The following is a 20,209-nucleotide window of genomic DNA, read 5'->3' on the forward strand; positions in this document are numbered from 1 at the left end:
ATTTGCTCTTTGTTGTTATACTTGTTGGCTCTTGTGGCTCATTCTCTTGTTTGCATCATTCTAGGTAAGGGCAAAGATAAGGTTGAGGGAGAGTCTATCTGGGGCTGACCTTTGGTGGATAAACGTGTACAAAGCTCACCTAGAATAAGGTTTTAGGTCCTTTGTGTTGAGTGGTTAGAGTTAGTTAGGCTCTCTAGCCTGAGGGAGTGTATATATATGTTTTGTGTTTATAGCTCAATGTATTTTTGGAAGCAATGTAGCTTTTATTTTAATGAAGTGTATACCTTAATATTAACGTAAAAAGAGTTGTAAGAAATGTTAGTGGGATGGATTTTAAGTTGCTTTATATCATTCTAATAATGACCCTCTCACGGATCCTCTATGCTAGCAGGGGTTACGGGAGGCAGGCCGTTATAGTTTGGTATCCGAGCAGGTTGGTCTAGGGCGAAACTCTGTACACATAGGCGTACGGGGTAGAGTTAAGAATGTGTCTTGCGAATAAATGAGAGACTGAAAAAAGGAGTGTACCATGAGTGGATATGGGTAAATGTGGACTAAAATTCTTGATATGTTAATTGTGTAGGATTATGAGTGCATGAAGAGGAAAACCATTAACATGGAGCTGGGGTCATGGACAGTCCGCACTTGTACTCTCCACCGCTTCTGAGTCTCCTAGAGAGTTGAGTGGAGATTGGTGACAAAAGATGGCTGAATTGCAGGAAGCTTTGGAGGGGATGAAGAGGGCTATGGAAATGTTTACTACTAACCGTGCGAGGCAGGATCAGGTGCTCCATGAGATCAGGGGAAGTTAAATGGAACATGATTTGGGTCAAGCCCATAATCCAGTGGTACAGGGGGTGAAGAACAACACAAGTAGGCAGTTGCTTAAAGATTTCAGGGTGCTTTGACCTCCTGAATTTTATGGGGGCATGAATGTCTCGGTCGCCGAGAATTGGATGCTCTCTATGGAGAAACACTTGTGCTCGATGGGATGTGATGAAGTCTAGAGGGTGCGGTTGGCCTCCTTGTTGAGAGGCAATGCAGAATGATGGTGGGAGATAGTGAGACAACGGTACAGTAGTCGGGAATCGACATGGACATAATTTCAGGAAGCCTTTAACGGGCATTTCTTTCTGGATTGGGTGAGAGAGCAGATAGTCTATGAATTCATAGAATTGTCACAAGGGAATAAGACGGTGGCGTAGTATGAGTCTGAGTTTATATCTTTGGTCCAGTTTGCCCAAACTTGGTGTCCACCGAGGCCAAGAAAGTAGCCAAGTTCTAGAGAGGCTTATGTAATTGGAGATACGACATGCATTAGTAGGGGCACGAATCATTGATTACTCCATGGCGGTATAGAGGGCCTATGCTATAAAGCAGAACATGAATGAGTTGAAGAGTGGTCAGACCAGTTAGAAAGGGGGGAATTCATCCCAAGGTTGCAGTGGTGACAGGAAAAGGAGATGGGAATTGAACTTGTCACGATACTCAGCAAGACCTATAGTATGTGATGTGTGTGGGAGGCAGCATCAGGGACCATGTCGCGGGTAGTTGGGAGCATGTTATGTATGCATTTAGGTGGGGCACATACAGAAGGACTATCCTTAGCGACAGGGGTGGGCAACTGCTTCGGATATAGTGTGTTACAAATGTGGCATGAGTGGGCACTGAGGTAGTGCCTGCCCCCAACCCCCACAACTCAGGGACTAGAGAGGAGGTCCGGGTTAGAGACCTACCCAGCAGCTAACAAGGGCCAGGGTGTAGGGGAAAACTCGCAGACAATAGCACCACCCACTCAAATGTCAGTTACCACAGATCGACCCCATGTACAGGGTCAGGTGTTCGCCCTAACGGTTGCTGACGTAGAGAGGAGTCATGAGACTATCCAAGGTATACTTACTTTATGTGGCAATGATGTTCGTGTTCTCTTTGATATAGGCTATTCCATTTCATTTGTGGCGCCACGAGTTGTATGCCATATTTCTAAACCAAGATTATACTGCCATACTATTTGATTGTAACCACACCGGGGGATGTGGAATTAGTTGGGAGAGACATTTTGGGATTGTGAAATTAAGGTCCATGATAAGGAAATGTTGGCAGACTTGGTAGCCCTGGATATCAAGGATTTTGCTCTCATACTTGGCATGGATTGGTTATCACGTCACTATGCTAAGGTTGATTGTCAAAGGAAGGTAATCTATTTTGAGCTACCTCAATAGCCTGCTATTATATATAGGGGTGTAAAATCGATGAGTTCCACCTCGATGATATCAGTAATGAAGGTAGGGCACTTGGTGCGTCACGAGTGTGAAGCATATTTAGCTTTTATGACTAATAACATGAATAATAAGGTGAAATTATTTGAAATTTCAATAGTATGTGAATTTCTTGATGTGTTTCCAGATGAGTTGCCAAGACTACTACCTTAGAAGGAAGTTGAATTTTCTATTGAACTAGTACCAAGTACCCAACCAATCTTGAAAGCTCCTTATAGAATAGCTCTGAATAAGTTAAAGGTTCAGTTGCAAGAGTTAATCGATAAAAGGGTTTATTTGCCCTAGCACGTCGCCATGGGGTGCTCCAATCTTATTTGTAAGGAAGAAAGATGAGTCCATGCGGTTATGTATTAACTATTGTCAACTTAATTAGGTGACTGTGAAGAATAAGTATCTGTTTACATGGGTGGATGATTTTTTAGATTAGATTTGAGAAGCATCCGTGTTTTCTAAAATTGACTTGAAGCCTGGTTATCATTAGGTACATGTTAGAGAGGAGGATGTTCAAGAGACAACTTTTAGTACTTGCTATGGACATTACGAGTTTATGGTGATGCCATTCAGATTGACTAATGCTCTAGCTTTTTTTATGGATTTAATGAATAGGGTGTTTAAGGAATATTTGGACAATTTTGTGATCATCTTTATAGATGACATCTTGGTTTGTTCCCCGAGTACGAAAATTGTAACACCCCTGATTTTCCAAGCGTGTTATAACTTAGGATTTTGGGATTTTTTTTTTTTATTTTCAGCACAACCACTGATATACATACAATTCCCAAATATCCCAATTTCACCTTCTCAGCCTATCAAACCCAATAATCAAATAGTTACGACAGGTGATATCATTACAAATGCAGAAGTTAGATCGAACTTGACATGGCACATAACCATGATGCTTTGTTTATCATATGAGAAACCGCTCAAGACATTTACAAAATATATTACATGGATACCATTTCTCGAAAGCGATAACCAAATGTCTCAAACATAACCAAAAATATACTAAGGTTTGCATAGGTTTCATATATAATTAAAGACAAACTAAAACATGCTACATTTAGCGAAATGAGCTTATTCTTCAACTATCTCATTTCCCTTAGAGTCGCTTATCAAACCTGAAACATTTGAATATTCTAGGGACACAGTCCAATTAGAAAATGAATCTTCCACTGAGGACTCCAAAACAATTTATATAAATGTATGAACAGGTATAAAACGTATGAGAAAACAATGAAGACTACTTCGAAGTGCCTCGTGAACATGTCAGCCTCCTCCAACGACAACTTTCTCAATGGTGCATGCATAGCGCCTCTCGAGAGGTCCCTAACCATGTCACCTTGGCCCGACTTCATAGAACCCATGCAAACACCACATCCGTTGTCCCTTAGACTCACAGTCTTCCTTACGAGAGCTTTCTTGAGGTGCATGCATAGTGCCTCTCGGGGATATCTAGACTTTTGTCTTCAGGCAACAACAGATAGGTACAATGGTATAGCTACTCGAATTTTATAAATGCAACAGTTAAAAGCCAACAACATATATTTCTAGGGAAACACATTTCATATATGCAACATGATTTCATGTAAGAGAACAACGGGAGTTTGCGTACAAGAACGTTACACAAAACACGTTTCATGCAATTGGAGCTTTACACAAAATAGGAGTTTGAGTACCGGAGTCTCACACAAAGTAGAAGTATGGGTGTCAGAGTCTCGTCTTGAACTTAATTCGGCATTCCTCGAAATTCATGCCCAGCCTCGATTCTCATGCCAGGAGTACTATTGCTTAACCTTAAGCCTCAACAATCCTTAGCTATCATAATTATTCAAAGAAATATCAATATCTATTTTTCCTAAAAATTTTTTGTAGTTTTTCTCTTCTCTTCTTCCTATTTTTCCTCAATAATTCCAAAATAAATATCTTCTCAAGGTTTTTTTCTAAATTTTTCTCCACCATAAATCATAAATTATTTTTCTAAAAATATTAAAAAAATATTTGGAAATTACCCGAACTTCACACGCTGGTGCGTGTGCTATGCGTGTGTTCTGCGCGTGCTTCTCATGTGCATCTTCTTCTCCGGCAGCTTCTTCATTGGGTAACGATCGAAAAATGCTTCGATGGCTGATTTTTCCCTCCGACCCTGGCCTACCCTTTGTTCCGACCACAATAACACCCTTGGTTGCTCTCGATCGGGCGTTTAAAGATCCAACTCCTACAACCTTGGCGTTTTCTGGCGATGCTTAATGCCCACTTGATTCACTTCCAAAAATTCTCAAACTTAGCAAAAATGATCCCCCAAGTCGTCTAAAGAAAAAGCCCTCTATAAAATCTCTCAAAAACACACCAAAACTTGAGCAATATAATGCTTCATAATCCATTGAAACTCTCACCTATTTATAGGCAAAATTCGGCCAATCAAAGGCTATTGTGTTGCCCACAAGCTTTCTAGGACAATGGTGGCCATGCCCTGGCAAGATACAACCATCCCATCTCCAAATTTGGCTCCATGAGTGGTGATTAGATCGGTCATGCTTGCTGCAGCATTTTTAAAAATTATACTTTGGCCCCCAACTTGTTCCTTTTGCATTTTGGCCCTCTTTCTCAAGTCCTTAGACTTTGATATTTTACCACATGAACCCCTAAGTCCCATGCTTCTCAATTGGCCCAAAAAAATTAGAAAAATATCCTTTTTACCCTTTTATCAACTAAAATTAAAAATTATACTTAGGCCCAAAATGCATGTTTTAATCTCAAACCCTTTTGTTTCATTCTAAAACCACTTAAATGTTGTTTTTTATGAAAAATATGAACCTCCTCAGGGTTCTGTTGACTTCCCAGAAGTCTCTTACCATCATTCAATTTTTTTTTTCGGGCTGTGATTTAGCTGTATAAAAAACTATCTTGGATTTGATTTCTTTTGGCCCCATAAATCTCGTCTCGAGACACTTGTTGATGTCATATCATTTTCTTTAGACATCTAAGCTCCAAGGCACTCCCTGTAGCTGATTCGGTGATTTATTTTGTTGTCAAGTCAATTTTTGATACTTCGAACTCACTTAAATTACGTGGTAAACTCACGAAAATATGGGTATTACAGAAATGCATAAAAAACATTTTAGAGTTATCTTGTAGAGACTCAAGAAGGAATAGTTGTATGATAAATTTAGTAAATATGATTTCTAGCAATCAAAGTTGGATTCTTGGGACATGTGACTTCAAGGGATGGCATCTCAGTTGACCCAAGAAGGATCAATGAAGTAGTTGATTGGCTTAGACCTATTACAGTGACGGGGATTCACAGTTTCTTGGGGTTGGCTGGATACTGTAGGTGATTTATTGAAGAGTTTGCCCATCTAGTTTCCCCATTGACGAAATTAAACTAAAAGGGAGTGTCTTTCAAATGAAATGAAACTTGTGAGCAATGTTTTCAAGAGTTGAAGCGACGATTGACAACCACTCCGATACTATCCATTCCTAGAAGTTGGGAGAAGTTTGTTGTATATAATGATGCTTCTTATTCAGGGCTAGGATGTGTTCTAATGCAAGATGGACATGTAATTACTTATGTTTCTTGCCAATTGAAAAGCAGGAAATTAATTACTTGACGCATGATTTAGAGTTGGCTGTGGTGGTATTTGCATTGAAGATTTGGAGACACTCTTATATGGCAAGAAAGTGAAGGTTTACATGGATTATAAGAGTCTGAAATATCTTTTCTCCTAGAAAGAATTGAATATGAGGAAGCATCAGGGGATAGAGTTGTTTAAGGATTATAATTGTGACACGCGTCAATGGCCTTTAGACATGCAATGTCATTTCAGTAATTAAATGAAAATTGAAGTGCATTTCAGTGGCTTTAAACATGCGGTCCTCTGTTTTGTGAAAGGAAAATTCTATCCGCAGCCCGTGAAATTGCTTTTCATAGTACATACCATGCAAAATTCCCCACTAATTTTAAAATTCCCAATTTAGCCTCACCTCTCTCTTTCTCTCCCTCACCATATACACACATACACACACAAACACATATGTATATATATATGTACACACTCTCTCTCTCTCTCTCTATATATATATATAATGGCCGCGAGCCATAATAGAGACAAGAGAGAGAGAGATAGTGGGTCGGCTGCCATAGCTGACCGACACACATATATATACACACACACACATACACACAGATATATGTACACACACCTATATACACACACACACACACTGCATGGCTACGGCCATGGAACCCAGCCTAGCACACACACCTATATATATATATATACATTCACACACACGAAAGCATGGTTGTGGCTATGGCAGCCGCAACCATCACAAACCTCCGCACCTCACGGTGTAGGGGTTTCTTAAACCTCCGCCCCGACCCCTCCCCACCCTGGCGACGCCGCGACCATGCGTGTGTGTGTATATAAATATATGTGTGTGAGTGTGTTGGGGGGGGGGTGTCGGCCATGGCCGACCCTCTCTCTCTCTCTTTCTCTCTCTGCGACAGTCGCCAAGTGGGTCAGCTGCTATGGCCGCAGCCATGGAATCGTGTGTGTGTGTATATATATATATGTGTGTGTGTGGGTCGGCCATAACAGTCGATCCACACACTCTCTCTCTTCTCTCTGTTGCAACTATGGGGTTAAAATGAGAATTTTAAAATTAATGAAGCATTTTGTATGGAGTGGGCTGTGAAGAGCAATTTCCCATACTGCAGATAGAATTTCCCTTTGTGAAATTGGGCCCAGCAATTAAAAACCCAGGCGCATGCCCCACCATTTAAGGACTCAGCCACATGAGCAATTGAAGCCCTAAAGGCCCACTAATTGAAATTAAAAGCCCAGCCGCATGTGTGAAATCCAAATTGAGGCAGCCCATGGAACGGATAGCATCCCAGCTTGTGGACGGATAACAGCGCGCGACAGCTTCCAGAATGCGGTCCCTTGTGTTGTAATTTCATTCAATTGTGCAAGGGACATCTGGGGCGTGAACTGTATATACATGTATGAGTGCGCTGGTGTGGGGGAATCTCTCAAACGGCAACACGAAACGGACACAGTGCGCTGGAAGGCTGGAGAGGGACGGTGCAGAGGCATCGCACAGTGAGGGGAGGTCTTTAACTTATGCACAGAAAGGATTTTAATTCTAGCTTTCAGATTACTGTTCTTTAGTTTCTGTTATTAGTTGCTGTATTAAGATTAATGTTCTTTTTAATCCTCTGTTCTGCAATATTATCATACTATTCAGCAACTTTATTATTGCCTTCTTTTATTTTCTGTTGTCACTTACATTTTGTTATAAATTTCTGTATTAGATTTATACTGATGCTTTATATTATGTTTTGTTGTTATTTGAGATGCTTTTATTTTCTGTTATCTATCACATACTATTATTAATTTCTGTTGATGCTTTATCATTTCAATTTACTGCAATTAATTTTTATCCTTTAAATATTATCATTTAGTTTCAACAATTTTAATTCTCGTAATTTAATTTTTGTCATTTGGATTCTACCATTTAAATTTCTGTCAGTGAATTTTTAAATGAAGGCGTGTGGCTAAGTAATTCTTGGGCCGAGGCAAAGACAATATCTATTACCATAAGTAACCCAAGTAAGTCGAACTCCATTGCTTAGTTGAGGTTTTGAAATTAAATTAAGAATTATTGCCAAAACATTTAGATTGGGATTGGGGTATATACCTGACTTAGAATATTTATGCCATGTATGGAGATTGTTAGACTTGGTAATATCATCATACCATATCCAAGTCTAAATGTAATATAATTACATTTTCATTTATGATGGTTGCTTAAGTTAGATCCTTTTATGCCATGTATGGAGGATTTTTGAAATATAACCATCATCATCCCAAAATGTAATTAATAGAAAAATTCTGTAATCTAATTTTCAAATCCGATGATACTATAATTTTATGTTTGCTTGGGGAATGAATGGATCGACACTGAAATTGTCTTGTCCCAAAAATTGTCTTGTCTCAAGACGTTTTATTTTCAGTGTTAATTCATTATCTCAATTTTTCCCATATCATATCATACTACATCAAAATTTACTTTCATACGTTGACTTTATTTTTAATTTAATAATTAACTTCCCTGTGGATATGACCTGAACTTACCAATTTTAAATTTTGTACTACATAAACCTCGTACTCTAGCTAGTGTGACCCCCTTGTGTGTGTCTCTTGGGGGTAGTTAATTTCATGCAAGGGTAGGAGTCAAACAACAGGTGGCGCCGTGACTTAGAATTTACTATTAAGGATCATGTATGGCTGAGAGTTATGTCTACTAAAGGTGTGATGATTTGGAGTTTTGGGGGAACTCAGTCCACCTTATGTTGGACCATTCGAGATTTTGGAACATCTAGGATTTTTTGCCTACCGTTTGGCTTTGTTTCCACAGTTGGTCGGGGTACATGATGTCTTTCATCTGTCGATGTTGCACAAGCATGTGCCAGACCCTCAGCGCATCATCGACCACCTTTCCCTTGAGATCCAAGAGGACATGACATATGAGGAAGTTCCCACAAGAATACTAGACCGAAAAGAAAAAGTGCTGAGAAATTGATCTATTCCTTACGTGAAAGTGCAGTGACAACATCATGATCCTGATGAAGCCACATGGGAATTGGAGGATGATATGAAGCAATTTTTCCCCCAATTGTTTTAGTAACCATGTACAAATTTGGAGGACCAAATTCTTTTAAGGGAAGGAGAATGTAACGACTCGTAAGTGGGCCCGAGGGATATATTTTGGAATGAGACCCTTACTTTATAAGAGTAATGATTCTTGGTTATTTATGTGTGCTATTTGTAGGTAATTGTCAAGGAAATGGAAGAAGTCAAAGGGTTGACTTATACGATAGTGAGACAAGCAATGGATTAAGGTATGTGTAGGAAGTATTGTAGGGTGTTGGTTGATATAAACATATAGCAATGGCACCAAAACCCAAGAGGGGGGGTGAATTGGGTTATTTAAAATTTTAACTTGATACTTGGAATGATGTTTGATAAACTTAAAATGAATATCAATATACAATGTTAAATGAAGTGAAAATTAAAGGTAATAGTAGGAGACAATAATTTATAATGGTTCGGCTTTTCAATCCTAGTCCACTACCTTAGTTCCCTACTAAGAATTTTGCAAACAATTCTATTAAATCCCCCTACTTAACCAAGTAGGTCCTCTAGTCCAAGACTAGGAAGAATTACAAACCTCCTACACGTAAGCCCTCTAGCCCACGCTAGGTAAAATATAGTACAAAGAGATAAGAGAGTCTAAGAGTGACAACTCTTAGTTACAAGTTCTCTTTATAGAAAATAAGAGGCTTGAAATGAATAGTAACACTTAGGTACAAAACCTCAATAAGAAAATAAAAGAGAGAATGAAAATCTAAAGCGCGAAGACAACTTGAATGCTCGGTAGTTGGGCAATGAATGTTCTAAGAGGTCATCACTGATTCTTTAACCACCTATTTATAATTGATGGTGGAAAAATCCAAAACTTTGATCGTTGGGGTGGTTGGTCGAGCATTTAATGTGCCAAAAAGCTAGCCCTTATGGCTTTCTGGGAAACAAACTATCGACAGAAAAAGGAGTTAGTTGACAGATTTAAATTTCAATTTGAGACATAGTCGACAAATTAGAGCCATCTGTCGACAAATTTGATGAAATCAAACTGTTAGTCGACAATGCAATAGGCTTAGTCGACAAAACAAGGCAAATAATTAAAATTGAAAATTTAAGCATACTGATGGTCGACAACAATGTGGCTTAGTTGATAGATTAAGAACATGAAATATCTAGAAAATAGATGTATTATTAGTCGACAAAGCCAATACCCTCTATCGACAAAATCAAAATTCAATTCTCTGTTAGTCGAGAGATGCCATACTTTGTCGACAAACTAAAATACCATTTCAAGATTATTTAAACTAATTCATCTAAGATTTTGAAATCAAGTTGAGAGATCAATTTATAAAAATGAATTCGATTTTGTCATTATCAAAACTCTTTACAAGAGTAAAATATCATTAGTGATGTTTAATTAAAGCCTAAGCTATTAATTAACCATAGGGGGGATTTCATTTAAGTGCTAAAGGCATTTAAATAATTTTGAGAAAATATGTATATATATATATATAAGACAAATGGGTTTCATTTTTATATGAAGGAAAGAAAGAGAAGGTAAAGGAAGAGAAGAGAAGGAAGGCCATTGGGAGAGAAAGAGATCAAGAAGGGTAGGGTTTCTCTCATTTTTCTTCTTCGATTGTTGAGTTTCTAAGGAGTTGGAGAGTTAAGGATATCTTCATCTTCTCATTTTCCTTCTTTCTTTGCTAGTTAATCTTATTGGGTGTAAAAAGTAAAGGGATTTTGGGAGCTACCCTCTCAAGTAAGCCATCAAGGAAGGCTTTAAGGAAAGTTCTTCTCCTCTCTTACCTTCCTAAACTCTTGGACTTGGGTGTGTTGAAGGTATGGGCTTAGAAACCAGGTTTGTTCTTGTTGGGGGGCTATATCAAAATGATTGTAAATCTTCCTAATCTCTTGATCGATCTTGTGAGTCTCCTTTGAGTTTCAAAATAAGGTTCATTCTACCCTATAAACCTTTGGGAATGATGTGTTTGGTGCTAGGATGTAGATTATCCAAAAAAATCGGTGAGGCTTTCATGTTTGGTGTGTTTGTCCTGAGCATTGGGGCTCTGTCAGTCGATAGATGGCTTACCATCTGTTGACCAATGGCCTGAAAGGCCTTTGTTAGTCGACAAATGGCCTAGCATTTGTCGATCGAAGGTTAAAGGGCCTCATTTAGTCGACAAATGGCGAGGCATATGTCAATCGATGCAGTTGTTTCCCTTTTTTAGTGGTGGGATTGTGTTGAGGAGCTTCTCTTTGTTTTCTTGGATGGTATCAAATGGTTGTCGGGGATTAGGTATGCATTCATGGCATTCTTTGTGTGGGTTGTGATAGAGGTGCATGTTATGGGCATAGTTGCATTCACTTACCTTGTGCATGGTGTGAGGGTGGATCAAGGCATTGGGTGGGAGAGGATTGTCCTTAAGGGTGTATGTACTCATGGGCATAACCCCAGGAGTGAGCTTTCTGACTCCAATGACCTTGTGGCATATGTAATATCCCAACACAAAACAAATAAATATATCGTTAATGTGTGAAATATTACATATTTCGTGATGTTAAGAAGATCTAGAAGTTAGTTTAATGATTTTTAAACAGCCGAGTCAATGGAAGGGAATACCCCATAACATAAAAGTCTAAAGAGAAGGGTAGGTTATTACCAAGCATTTCGAGACAAGATTTTTTACGCTGAAAGAAATCAAATTAGAGACTGTTTTTAGTACAACTGTTATGCAACCTGGAAAATCAAATCATCGTAAGGGACTTTCAAAAAGGCAACAGAACCCTGAGAGGATTTAAGTTTTGCATAAGGAGCAACCCTGAAGTGATTTCAGGGTAAAACAAAAGTATTCACAATCAAAACATGATTTTTGTATATTTTCGGGCCTAAGTGTAATTTTTGAATCTTAGCCAAAAGCGGTAAAATGGAACTTGGTGGATAAAATTTGAAAGAGGAAATTCTAAGGTTCATTGTGGAATTTTTAGGAACTCAAAGGGTTGCATGGAAAAGCCTAAATGAAATTTAGAAATTTAAGGGGGCCAAAACATAATTTTAAAGAAAACAGCCATGGCCGTCACTGGCCACCACTACCATCACCAGCCAACCTCTTTCCATTGTCGGGAGGGTCGTTTTAGGGTCTAGAGTAGGCCCTAGGGCATGGTGGATCGATTGGGGTGTGTATGGGCCAAGTATGGCCAAGTTTGGCGTGATTTGACAAAGGGATGGTGGGGTATGGTCGTGAGTTGCCGAAAAATCAATAAAGGGTGTTTGAGGCAAATCATGATGATTTGAGGTGATTAAAAGGCATATTAGAGCATTAAAGGCTCGGATTTGACAAGGAATGGCTCAACATGACTGGAAATCGAGTATAAATAAGGGTTAGAGGTGGCTAAAATTTTCAAAAATTAAACTCAAGAATCCAAGAGTTTGAGAAAAAAATTGAAAGAAAAGGATAAGGGGCTTTTGTTCCCCAAGCCTAGAGGGTCATTTATGGAGAATTTAAGAGGTTTTCAAGTTCATTCGAATAGGTTTCGAGCTTGGCAAGAATTTCGAGTGGGTCACCAGAGCCGATCTGAAATCGGCTAAATCGAGGCACCTCTGGTGATGTTTTCAGGCCAAGGGTTGTGCCAATGAGATCGACTTGAAAAGTACCTCAATATAGTGGGATCAAATTGTTGATCGGAGCTTCGCTGGTGACCGAAAAAAGGTTGAAGACGACTGAAAAGTTAGGCGCGTGTAGTACACGCGCAAGTGCGTGAGAGCTAGATAATTTTTGAATTTTTTTTATTATTTTTAGAAAAATATTTTATGCTTTATGGTGGAAAAATTTGAGATTTTTATTTTGGAATTATTGAAAGGAAAGTGGAGAAAAATAGAGGAAAATTATGAAAAATTTGGGAAAATGGGATTTTGAAATTATTGAATAAATGTGATGGCTAGATCATTGAGGCATCAAGATTTGAGCAAGAGTGTGATTATTAGGTCTCGGCACGACAATCAAGGTCAACGCGCACTTTGAGGTTTTGGTGTTAAATTGTTTTCAAAGCAAGTGGTTCGACCCAAAACTCGATTTTACATAAATGGTTTTATCATGTTGACATACCTTACTATGCTATGCATCATGAAGATTGCATACACATGCTATGATGATGATTATGCATATGTTCATGAAGATATTGTTGGTCATGCATCGCATATGTTTGAGAGTATGGACAAGTATCGTTACTTGATTAGTGGTTAAAAATTTTAAAGTGTTTCATATTTTCTCCCCACTTCCATTACATAAATGAGCTAAATTATCACTTATATTTGCTTTGTAGGGAATTATTCAAATTGATGAAATAACATTCAGATGCTAAGAATCACATTTGGATATGAAGCAACATGTAGTCTATTTGGATACATGGGCAAGCAATTTGGATTCGAGAGATAAAATGAAGATGTATTCGGATAGCAGGCCACATATTCAAATACAAGAGAGATTCAAGAAGCCCATTCCAAGTACACCCTTCGAGATCTCCCCAACGGAACCCATCTGGTGGCCCGAAGCCCTCTTTAGGGCCACTCGGAGATAGCCATCAGGGTGACTCACCTCGAAGACTTCTCCAGGCCCTCCAACCTTCTTAAAATGCCCCCGAAAGAGTCTTTTGGGTCAACCATGGGTCCCATTATTTCATTTATAAATAGTAGCCCCTTCGAAGGCAAATGGATGCTTTGGCTCAATTGATCCTCTAAATGCTTTTCAAGACATCTACCTAGACACTCTCTTAGACTCATTAGTTATCACTCAATCTCTCTCCAGAGCCCATCCTGGAACGTAAATACCCCTTCGGGACACGTAATAGATTTGCATCATACTTCATACTTTGGACTATTCTCTAACTTAGGCATTAAAGGGACCACATGGGGGAGTCTCATGTGTGCCTTTCTGACTTTCATTTGTGACCACAAGCTAAGTTCTAGTCAAGCTCACTGAAAAGACATAAAGCCCCTTCTCTCGAATACCTATCGGGGTTCCTTCCTCTTTACTCCCTGAAAGCCCATTCAAGAAGCACATCTAGAAGCCCCCGAGGACCCATTCGGGTTCCTGCCTCGTTGGGTTTTAGCCCTAACCTATTTCAGATCCATTTGGCCTTGCTCATGACATCTAATGTAACACCCTGATTTTTCATACCGAGCATGTCACTATGCTAGGGCCCAAACTAAATGCATGAATTCCTTTTTCACGATACATATCTTAAACCTCGAGTACCGAATTTCCAACCAAAACCCCTAGCATATAATAAAAATTGCGAAAACGATGATCAAAACTTGATATGGTATGCAACTGAATTCACTTTAATTATATCATGAAAATCCGTACCATAGTACATCTTCAAAAACCTCAATACATGGAGACTCATCATCAGGAGACAGCAACTAAATACCTCAATTATACATTGATCCATATTTACATTTAGCAAGACCAATGCTCAACGGAACATAGCTAAAGCATGCTACATAAAACAACAGATAAACTTAATCTTCAACTATCTTCTTTCCCTTAGAGCTGCTCGCCAAACCTGGAACGTTTGAATATTCCAGGGGCATAACCAAATTAGAAGATGAATCTTCTAGTGAGAAACTCCAAAATAGTTTTATATCAAGTCATGAACAGGTATAACATGTATAAGAAAAATAATGAGGACTACTCTGAAGTGCCTCGTGAACACGTCAGCCTCCTCCACGAGAGCTTTCTCAATGGCGCACGCTTAGCTCCTCTCGGGAGATCCCTAACCATGCCACCCTGGCGCAATCTCATAGAACTCATGCAAGTACCATATCCATTGCCCCTTACACTCACGGTCTTCCCCACGAGAGCTTTCTCGATGGCGCACGCATAGCGTCTCTCGGGAGATCTCCGACTTTTGCCTTCGGGCAACAATAAATAGGTACAACAGTATGGCCACATAAATTTTATAAATGCCACAATTAAAAAGCCAACAACATATATTTTTCAGAAAAATTCATTTCATATATGCAACATGATTTCACGTAAGAGAACAAGAGTTTACATATAAGAACTTCACAAAACATGTTTCATGCAATAGAAGTTTCTCATAAGAGAATAAAAATAGGATTTGGAGTATAGGAGTCTCACACAAACCAAGTTTGGGGTAGGAACTCTCACAAAACCATACTTTTATGTGGGTAGGAACACTCACATAAACCAATTTGTCACACAAAACTAGGTTTTTAAGTCAGAGCACTCACCTTCACCACAATTCTAGAACTCCTTGATTAGCATGTCCTGACCTCAATTTCCATGCAAGTCCTTGATTCTCGCGCATTACCTCCATTCTCGTGCACTAACTCTAATCTCGTGCACTACCACGACTTTCGAGCACTATACATGGTGATCGAGCATTGCCTCAGCTCCCATACACCGCCTTGATTTTCGTGCCACACCTCAAAAGTCGCACAAATTGCTTCACCTCGAGCACAACAACATCATAGACCATATTTATTCTAAGAACTTCAAAAGGAAATTCCAGAACTTACCCCGAAACATCATTTGCACGCAAAACGAGGCTAATTGATGTAGAAATCGAGAAACTGAAAAGCCAAACACCAAATCTTTTTGAATAAGAACCCTCAAATTATTTTTCTAGATTTTTCAATATTTTTTTCGAAATTTTTTAGCAAGCCACGCGCTCGCGCGTGCACTGCACGCGCATCGTCTTCTCCGGCAAGCTGGTCGCCGACCGACGATCGGAACGGAATCCGCCCTCGACCCGACCACCTGGAAGGCCTCCTGCAATCGATCCGAAAGGCACATCTTGCTGCCCGAAAAGACCACCGGAGGGGGTCCAACTAGAGGCTTAAAGCCTCGGCCGAAACCACCGCCTCCCATCTCCGGCGAGCCACGAACACCCACCAAATGCACACGAAAACCCATCAAACTTTCCAGAATGCTTTCTCTCGGGATAGGGAGCAAAAGCCCCTTAATCTCAAGCTTCAATTCGTCCAAAATTCGAGCCAATTTGAAGCTCCAAACTTCGCAAAACCCTCGGCTAACCCTCTCTATTTATAGCTGTAAATCGAGCATCGAAATGCACGGGGATGGCGGACCCAACGCCTCAAACACCTCGAGCGACCCTCGGATGACCCAAAAAGATAGACCAAGGCCCTCGAAAACCCGATTGTAAGCGAGGACATGGCTGACCGAACACGATTGGATTTTTCAAAAATCCGGCCGCCTCGATGCTCGCCGACGACCAGGCTTTGGTCCTTGAGCTCTCTCGACCATTCCCTTAAGATCCCTATGCTTGCAAACCCCTTGTCGGCCATCGGAAATGGCTGTCGGCCATGGCAGCCTCCAACTTTGTGAAATTACACTTTCACCCTCCAAATTTTAACTTTTTACATTTTGGCCCTTCTCATCATCCCCTGATCTTTCTAACATTTCCACTTGGACCCTCAAGTCCTAAAATCTTCATTTCATCCCTAGAAGATTTCGAAAAATGACATTTCGACCTCCCTCTAGCAATTTTAGAAAACTGCTCTAAGGCCCAAATCTTCATTTGGACCTCAAACCCTGTTATTTCTTCCTGAAACCACTGAAGGGTTGTTTCTTATGAAAAACCGAAGCCCCCTCAGCTTTCGTTGACTTCCCAGAAGTCTCATATGACAATTCGGTATTCAGCCCAAATCATGGCTGCCTTTTTAGCTACACTGAAAACTATCCCCGATCAGATTTCTTTCAGCCCCATAAATCATGTCTCGAGATACTCGACAATGCCACATCATTTTCCTTAAGCATCTAGGCTCCAGGGCACTCCCTCTAGTCAATTCGATGACTTTCTACCTTTTCAAGCCCATTTTTCGGTATTTTAAACCCACTTAAAATATGTGGCAATCTTATGAAAATATGGGGTATTACAATCTGCCCCCCTTGAAAGAATTTCGTCCTCGAAATTAGCTTATACACGCAATCTCCAAGGATAAAAATAAGCCATTTCGCAGCCTGGACATATCTCGATGTCCACAAAATCTCGAATTTCCAACCTAATCTTTGGTGGTAAGCAAGCAAGAATGATCGACACCATACCTAAACAGTCAACAGCTAGCACCCATACATCTAGCATTCCCCTTGTTGGTCTGACATGAGATCGCTCCTCCCCCAAGGAATCTAGCACACCCGTTGGCAGAGGCTTCCTCACCTCCAACGGTCTTGACATTCCCAGTCTGGGTATGGACTGCCCCACCCATTCGGTTCAACCCTAGGGACTTCTTGATCAAGGGTCCAACAGTCAATAGTTTTGGTACATCGAGCAATCGATAATGCTTTTCCACCATAAACCTCATAAGGAGACATTCTGATCCTACTATAGTAACTATTTACCAACGGTAGGTGCTCCTCCTAAACTCTAGGCACGCACACCCTACCATGAAACTTGAGAATGCCACCTCCCATCTCAAAATCAGAACCCTTGGGCTGGCCACACTCATCTATTCATAGATGTCACACCGGTCACCCCCACTAGTCTCCCGTATCTCGATCTCCAGATCCAGCCGAACCGCCAGGCCAGCTATCAAGACGAATGAACCCTTTGGCACTACACTCACCAACATCAGGCTAAAAGCCTCAATCTGCGGCCACCCCTGGGCCATCAACCCGGCCACTACATTGGCACGCTCGGGTGATATAAAATGATGCGATTATAGTACTTCAGGAACTCTATCCACCGTCGTTGCCTCATGTTCAACTCATTCTGCGAGAACACATACCTCAGACTTTGGTGGTTCGTGAACACCTCAAACATCTCATCGCATTGGTAGTGCTTCCATAACCTCAAGAGCACATACCTCAATTTCCAGCACTAAGTCACACATCGGGTAGTTCACCTTGTGCCTCAACGTGATCGCACATGATCACACATTCATGTTGCATCGACAAGCAACCAAATCTCGAGCTATCACAAGCCCTCCCTGCATCCGGCAGGTCATTCCCATTAGACTTTCATCATGAGTCCTATCAACACAACTTATTCCAAAGAACCGACAATAGTTTGCCAATCCCAACAAACTTTCAACCTTCTCACAGACAGCTTAGGGATCCTATCACAAAGCTCTGGTCCCTTCCTCTATCACTTCGGGTACTTATTCTTGTACCAGTCTTAACGTCCAAACCTCATGGATCCTCATGTCACTTATCTCTAAGGACTTTATTTTCCTTCCCATAGGTGTCGAAATCACCATCAGACATCCCATAGGTTTGGTTTCTACTCCCAATGAAATTTCACTATGGTTTTAAGCTACACACCTCAAACCATTACATAAATCTTCCAAAGATCTGCCTTTCAACTATCTCGATAACAATTTGGGTCCCATGCGGTTGCCTAAGGCATAACCTATCCACATGTCCCATCTCACAGATCGCACCCAGACTTTTGATCATAGCGTGTCTTTCTTACACGGATATACTATGATCTCAATTAAATCATCATGTCCCAAATCATGGACAATCAAAATTCCCAACTCAAAACCTCCACAAGGCTCAAGATTTTACTTTGGCCACTTCATCAACTAAGTTGACACCAAACTTACATGACTCGATCCCAAGAGTCACTTTCTCAAGGTAACCTTACCTTATTTCCAAAATTCAAGGCACTATTGAAACCTCTTCCCTCAATTTCTTCGGGCCGACCGAACTTTTGGGCGGCATTCACACCTCCCTTACCCCCATTTAGGGCTAGCGTTCACACACACCCATTTCCAATGACGAACTTGGGGTTACCCCACCTTGCCTACATGATTTTTGGGCAGGTCATTGCACCTCCCTCACCCCATCACACGGCCAAGGTTCTCGCATGGGTGACCACAAAGCTAGGGTTGCCCTTCAGCCTATTGGAAGTCTACTGTAAGCCGTGCCTTCCTTGCATACACTCAGCATTTTTCAAATCCTTGAACCAGCTAGGCTCCTCAAAATTCTCGGCCTAAATCCCAAGATTCATAGTGGCTTCACACATCTAGCCACGTACAACGTTCTAATCACCTAGAAAGCTTATCCCACATGTAAACCTTCCCTTAGGTTCGCTTTAAGTCCACAATCCCCAAAATCTCCAAGTCCACTTGGCACACTGAACCGTAGTCACAAACTCTGTTGACTAGGTCTCCTCATCATTCATTTATGGTTGATATGACCCATTAAACAACTATTACCTTTTTGGTGCTCGAACTCTACCTTGCACCGAGATTTTCATCACACAACTTATCACCAAGGCTCTGAACTGGCCACACTCTACTATTCAAAATCTCACTTATCGAGATTTCACTAGCACTGCCATACTAGGCACCGAGGTTAATCTATCCCTCGAGCCTCATAATGCTCATTTTATGGCAAAACGTTCCACAATGAACTCATTTGCGATATACCGCAATCACATACCAAAACTTAATGGATCACAATTCCCTCGTAGCGTCTCCAACGCCACTCATAATTGCATTCTCAAGTCCTTCCTTGACTGAAGAGTGCATCCGTATGTCGTCAAATGAAGACTACTTCATATCTAACCAATAGATTCTCTTATATCTTCATATTCATAAAACGACTGTCCATTTTCGACCTCTCACTTGATCCAATCCCTTGGATCCTTTATCTCATTTTTCGAGTCACTAAGTGATCCCGAAAATACTTATCATCCCCTCCTAACTCATCAGTTACGCTATGTCGCATCCGACTAATCATTCATGATTCGACCATCCTTGATAACCACTAGTTATCCTATCATTTCTTGCAATTATTTTGACTAATGACCTCAAATCAACAGTCTCTAAATCTCTCGGATCCATAATCATGGTTGCCGAATCAACCTTACACTCGGATCATATCATCAAATCCTAACTTCCATAGCTAGGTCATCCCAACCAGCTTTTCAATCACCTAACAAGGCTAGATTCTCAAATCAATAACCTCTAAGACCTCAATCGAAATTCCCCAAATCTCTAAGGAGGGATTCCATTCTATGAACCATCAGTCTCTTTTCCCCAAAACCTCAACTTGGGGTTCCTACTAATTGGTTCCATCAATATCGGATCCCCTTAAGTCTCCAAACTATTATTCCCTAATCTCCAAATAAGGTTTAACTCTGCTATTAACTATATCCTAGTCGTTTAAGTCTTCCCAATAAACTTAAATTTTGATACCAACTGTATCAGAGCCACTTAAGGCTTCCAAATCAGACCTTTTCCTAAGTCTTTAAATTAAACTCCGCTCTGATACCAATTGTAACACCTCG

Source organism: Diospyros lotus, chromosome 2 (assembly GCF_014633365.1).
Source record: "Diospyros lotus cultivar Yz01 chromosome 2, ASM1463336v1, whole genome shotgun sequence".
Classification (NCBI taxonomy): domain Eukaryota; kingdom Viridiplantae; phylum Streptophyta; class Magnoliopsida; order Ericales; family Ebenaceae; genus Diospyros; species Diospyros lotus.